The sequence below is a fragment of the Oncorhynchus tshawytscha genome, linkage group LG07 (genome assembly GCF_018296145.1).
Source record: "Oncorhynchus tshawytscha isolate Ot180627B linkage group LG07, Otsh_v2.0, whole genome shotgun sequence".
NCBI classification, from domain to species: domain Eukaryota; kingdom Metazoa; phylum Chordata; class Actinopteri; order Salmoniformes; family Salmonidae; genus Oncorhynchus; species Oncorhynchus tshawytscha.
Window position 1 is genome coordinate 48138906 of NC_056435.1, and position 6606 is coordinate 48145511.

Genomic DNA, 6606 nt, shown 5'->3' on the forward strand with positions numbered 1-6606 from the left:
CACCCATTATCGACGTAGGCGGTTTTCTAGACTTGTATTAATGTGTAATTACGCACAGAATGACACGAAAGTACTTCAGTTTACAGAAATACAAAACTTATTTATATCAACTCATATTTAGAATCGGTAACTGACACGTTATTAAGCACAACATAAATGTGGCATAACATTATTTTTAATGGAACATCTGTTACAACTTCTAACAATGGTGAGTGGAGGAGTCAAGCGTAGAGAGCAGGTAATTCTGTACGTGGATATTTTATTCCAAAGACTGTGGAGCCACGGACATGCAAAACACCAGGGCGCATGAAACAACCCGTCCCAAAATACAACGGACTAAAACTGAGATTCGTGACAACATTAAAGAAGTTTGTAGGATTTTGAATAAATAAGTGGTGACAAAGTTGATTGGTTATGAAACACTTTACCAGAGTTGACTGGTTATGACAAACTTGACCAAAGTTGCTTGGTTATTATGACACACGTAATCACACTTAGCCACTGATTTCATAGCTCAGTGTGTGTATAGGCTACTGTAAGTAGGCCACAATATATTGACTGTTTCACCAACTGTAGTTGCGAGGGATTAATTATCGGGTTTTATTTGTAGGGTCATAGTATTTGTACATCGTCTTTAAATGGATACATGGTCCTGCTCTCTCTAGTGGACTGACTATTCCCTTCTCTACCCTGGCAAGGGTAGCCTTTGACATGACAGTCAGATTCATGTCCTCACGTGTTTTTTGTAATGAAGCAGCGCCACTCGCTGGTGGAGTTCATTGTGCCGCGGCTCACTCCTTCTGGTCAACCATCATGGTTTAGCAGGGCAGTAGGTGATTTATTTATGCATCATATGGCACAAGCTTCAGACCAGTTGTTTCAGATTCAAGAAGCGTGTGTAAAGTTAGTCTTCACTATCATGTTTCAGATATTGGTCATTGGTCATATAACTACCTCATCATGAAACTGCTCCCTTTGTGTATTGTGCAGAATTACACTTAATTCCTACAGTTTACAGAATTTAGAAACTATTTTTCCAACTCATGTTCAGACTGGGTAAATTACACATTCATAAGTACAACATATATAGTACCAGTCAAAAGTTTGGACACACCTACTCATTCAAGGGTTTTTCTTTATTTTGTTAGTATTTTCTACATTGTAGAATATTAGGGAAGACATCACAACTATGAAATAACACATATGAAATCATGTAGTAACCAAAAGGTTTTTAACAAATCAAAATATATTTGATATTTGATATTCTTCAAAGTAGCCACCCTTTGCCTTGAGGCAAAAGACTAAGTCCATATTATAGCAAGAACAGCTCAAATAAGCAAAGAGAAACAACAGTCCATCATTACTTTAAGACATGAAGGTCAGTCAATCTGGAAAATGTCAAAAACTTTGACCGTTTCTTCAAGTGCAGTCGCAAAAAACATCAAGCACTACGATGAAACTGGCTCTCATGAGGACCGCCACAAGAAAGAAAGACCCAGAATTACCTCTGCTGCAGAGGACATGTTCATTAGAGTTAACTGCACCTCAGATTGCAGCCCAAATAAATGCTTCACAGAGTTCAAGTAACAGACACATCTCAACATCAACTGTTCAGAGGAGATAGCGTGAATCAGGCCTTCATTGTCAAATTGCTGCAAAGAAACCACTAATAAAGGACACCAATTAGAAGAAGAGACTTGCTTGGGCCAATAAACTCGAGCAATGGACATTAGACTGGTGGAAATCTGTCTTTTGGTCTGATGAGTCCAAATGTGCAATTTTTGGTTCCATCCGCCGTGTCTTTATGAGACGCAGAGTAGGTGAACGGATGATCTCCGCATGTGTGGTTCCCACCGTGAAACATGGAGGAGGAGGTGTGATGGTGTGGGGGTGCTTTGCTGGTGACACTGTCTATGATTTATTTAGAATTCAAGGCACACTTAACCAGCATGGCTATCACAGCATTCTGCAGCGATACGCCATCCCATCTGGTTTGCACTTAGTAGGACTATCATTTGTTTTTCAACAGGACAATGACCCAACACACATCCAGGCTGTCTTTTAACTCCGGCGCCGACAGAGATGGCCGCCTCGCTTCGCGTTCCTAGGAAACTATGCAGTTTTTTGTTTTTTTAACGTGTTATTTCTTACATTAGTACTCCAGGTCATCTTAGGTTTCATTACATACAGTCGAGAAGAACTACTGAATATAAGAGCAGCGTCAACTCACCATCAGTACGACCAAGAATATGACTTTCGCGAAGCGGATCCTGTGTTCTGCCTTTCACCCAGGACAACGGAATGGATCCCAGCCGGCGACCCAAAAAAAACGACTTTGTAAAAGAGGGAAACGTAGCGGTCTTCTGGTCAGACTCCGGAGACGGGCACATCGTGCACCACTCCCCAGTATACTTCTCGCCAATGTCCAGTCTCTTGACAACAAGGTTGATGAAATCCGAGCAAGGGTAGCATTCCAGAGGGACATCAGAGACTGTAACGTTCTTTGCTTCACGGAAACATGGCTCACTTGGAGAGACGCTATCGGAGTCGGTGCAGCCAGCTGGTTTCTCCACGCATTGCGCCGACAGAAACAAACATCTTTCTGGTAAGAAGAGGGGCGGGGGCGTATGCCTTATGGCTAACGAGACGTGGTGTGGTCACAAAAGCATACAGGAACTCAAGTCCTTCTGTTCACCTGATTTAGAATTCCTCACAATCAAATGTCGACCGCATTATCTACCAAGGGAATTATCTTTGATTATAATCACAGCGGTATATATTCCCCCCCAAGCAGACACATCGATGGCTCTGAACGAACTCTATTTGACTCTTTGCAAACTGGAATCCATACATCCTGAGGCTGCATTCATTGTAGCTGGGGATTTTAACAAGGCTAATCTGAAAACAAGACTCCCTAAATTGTATCAGCATATCGAATGCGCAACCACGGCTGGCAAAACCTTGGATCACTGCTATTCTAACTTCCGCGATGCATATAAGGCCCTGCCCCGCCCTCCTTTTGGAAAAGCTGACCACGACTCCATTTTGTTGATCCCTGCCTACAGACAGAAGCTAAAACAAGAAGCTCCCACGCTGAGGTCTGTTCAACGCTGGTCCGACCAATCTGATTCCACACTCCAAGACTGCTTCCATCACGTGGACTGGGATATGTTTCGTATTGCATCAGACAACAACATTGACGAATACGCTGATTCGGTGTGCGAGTTCATTTGAACGTGCGTTGAAGATGTCGTTCCCATAGCAACGATTAAAACATTCCCAAACCAGAAACCGTGGATTGATGGCAGCATTCGCGTGAAACTGAAAGCGCAAACCACTGCTTTAAATCAGGGCAAGGTGACCGGAAACATGACCGAATACAAACAGTGTAGCTATTCCCTCCGCAAGGCAATCAAACAAGCTAAGCATCAGTATAGAGACAAAGTAGAATATCAATTCAACGGCTCAGACACAAGAGGTATGTGGCAGGGTCTACAGTCAATCACGGATTACAAAAAGAAAACCAGCCCCGTCACGGACCAGGATGTCTTGCTCCCAGGCAGACTAAATAACTGTTTTGCCCGCTTTGAGGACAATACAGTGCCACTGACACGGCCTGCAACCAAAACATGCGGCCTCTCCTTCACTGCAGCCGAGGTGAGTAAAACATTTAAACGTGTTAACCCTCGCAAGGCTGCAGGCCCAGACGGCATCCCCAGCCGCGCCCTCAGAGCATGCGCAGACCAGCTGGCCGGTGTGTTTACGGACATATTCAATCAATCCCTATCCCAGTCTGCTGTTCCCACATGCTTCAAGAGGGCCACCATTATTCCTGTTCCCAAGAAAGCTAAGGTAACTGAGCTAAACGACTACCGCCCCGTAGCACTCACTTCCGTCATCATGAAGTGCTTTGAGAGACTAGTCAAGGACCATATCACCTCCACCCTACCTGACACCCTAGACCCACTCCAATTTGCTTACCGCCCAAATAGGTCCACAGACGATGCAATCTCAACCACACTGCACACTCATCTGGATAAGAGGAATACCTATGTGAGAATGCTGTTCATCGACTACAGCTCGCCATTTAACACCATAGTACCCTCCAAGACCCTGGGTCTCGACCCCGCCCTGTGCAACTGGGTACTGGACTTCCTGACGGGCCGCCCCCAGGTGGTGAGGGTAGGCAACAACATCTCCACCCCACTGATCCTCAACACTGGGGCCCCACAAGGGTGCGTTCTGAGCCCTCTCCTGTACTCCCTGTTCACCCACGACTGCGTGGCCACGCACGCCTCCAACTCAATCATCAAGTTTGCGGACGACACAACAGTGGTAGGCTTGATTACCAACAACAACGAGACGGCCTACAGGGAGGAGGTGAGGGCCCTCGGAGTGTGGTGTCAGGAAAATAACCTCACATTCAACGTCAACAAAACTAAGGAGATGATTGTGGACTTCAGGAAACAGCAGAGGGAACACCCCCCTATCCACATCGATGGAACAGTAGTGGAGAGGGTAGCAAGTTTTAAGTTCCTCGGCGTACACATCACAGACAAACTGAATTGGTCCACCCACACAAACAGCATCATGAAGAAGGCGCAGCAGCGCCTCTTCAACCTCAGGAGGCTGAAGAAATTCGGCTTGTCACCAGAAGCACTCACAAACTTCTACAGATGCACAATCGAGAGCATCCTGTCGGGCTGTATTACCGCCTGGTACGGCAACTGCTCCGCCCACAACCGTAAGGCTCTCCAGAGGGTAGTGAGGTCTGCACAGCGCATCACCGGGGGCAAACTACCTGCCCTCCAGGACACCTACACCACCCGATGTTACAGGAAGGCCATAAAGATCATCAAGGACAACAACCACCCGAGCCACTGCCTGTTCACCCCGCTATCATCCAGAAGGCGAGGTCAGTACAGGTGCATCAAAGCTGGGACCGAGAGACTGAAAAACAGCTTCTATCTCAAGGCCATCAGACTGTTAAACAGCCACCACTAACATTGAGTGGCTGCTGCCAACACACTGACTCAACTCCAGCCACTTTAATAATGGGAATTGATGGGAAATGATGTAAAATATATCACTAGCCACTTTAAACAATGCTACCTAATATAATGTTTACATACCCTACATTATTCATCTCATATGTATTCGTATATACTGTACTCTATATCATCTACTGCATCTTTATGTAATACATGTATCACTAGCCACTTTAAACTATGCCACTTTGTTTACATACTCATCTCATATGTATATACTGTACTCGATACCATCTACTGCATCTTGCCTATGCCGCTCTGTACCATCACTCATTCATATGTCTTTATGTACATATTCTTTATCCCCTTACACTTGACAGTAGTTTTGGAATTGTTAGTTAGATTACTTGTTGGTTATTACTGCATTGTCGGAACTAGAAGCACAAGCATTTCGCTCCACTCACATTAACATCTGCTAACCATGTGTATGTGACAAATAAAATTTGATTTGATTTGATTTGATTTAAGTGCTATTTGACCAAGGAGAGTGATGGAGTGCTGCATCAGATGACCTGGCCTCCACCTCAACCCAATTAAGATCGTTTGGGATGAATTGAACCGCAGAGTGAAGGAAAAGCAGCCAACAAGTGCTCAGCATATATGGGAACTCCTTCAAGACTGTTGGAAAAGCATTCCAGGTGAAGCTGGTTGAGAGAATGCCAAGAGTGTGCAAAGCTGTCATCAAGGCAAAGGGTGGCTATTTTGAAGAATCTCAAATCTAAAATAAATTTTGATTTGTTTAACACCTTTTTGGTTACTACGTGTTATTTCATAATTTTGATGTCTTCACTATTATTCTACAATGTAGAAAATAGTACAAATAAAGAAAAACCCTTGAATGAGTAGGTGTGTATAAACTTTTGACTGGTACTGTATGTGGCATAACATTCATGTTGATGGACATCATAGAAGTTTGACGAAAAGTCATGATGTGACGCAGTTGCTTTACACCTAGATTATGAAACACTGGACCAAAACGAATTGGTATCCATAATGTTTTATAGGACCTCTCTTTATGATAATTTTGAATATAATATGAGCAATAAAGATATAGGCTACATTGTCTGTTAAATAAAACGCAAACGTTAAAAACATTTTATAATAAGCTACAGTATGTATTGTAGCTGTTTTGAACTGAGCCTATAGATGTGTAATTCATTATGATTTTGAGAGTTAATTTGAATCGAGAAATGTTTTGAATGTTAAATTAATTGAAGGTAATTACTTTTAATCAGTTAATAATTTATGTCAATCATCGTTAATCACGATTTACAAGAATGTCACAGCATTAATGATTGAAACCATTTTAGCCATTGATTTCATTGCTCAGTGTGCAGACACTATAAGTAGGCTACAATACATTACTGTTTCACCAACTACAGCCTATGATTGTGAGGGATACATATCGCAATTTATTTGTAGGGTCATCATGAGTTTTCCGTCACATGCCCAGGACTACTTTGGTCTAGTTATAGATAAGGCCAAGAAATATTCTTGACCTATAGTTACCTGGCCAGGAACAACTATTGGCCCTAGTTGGCATGATGCACTAGAGTGG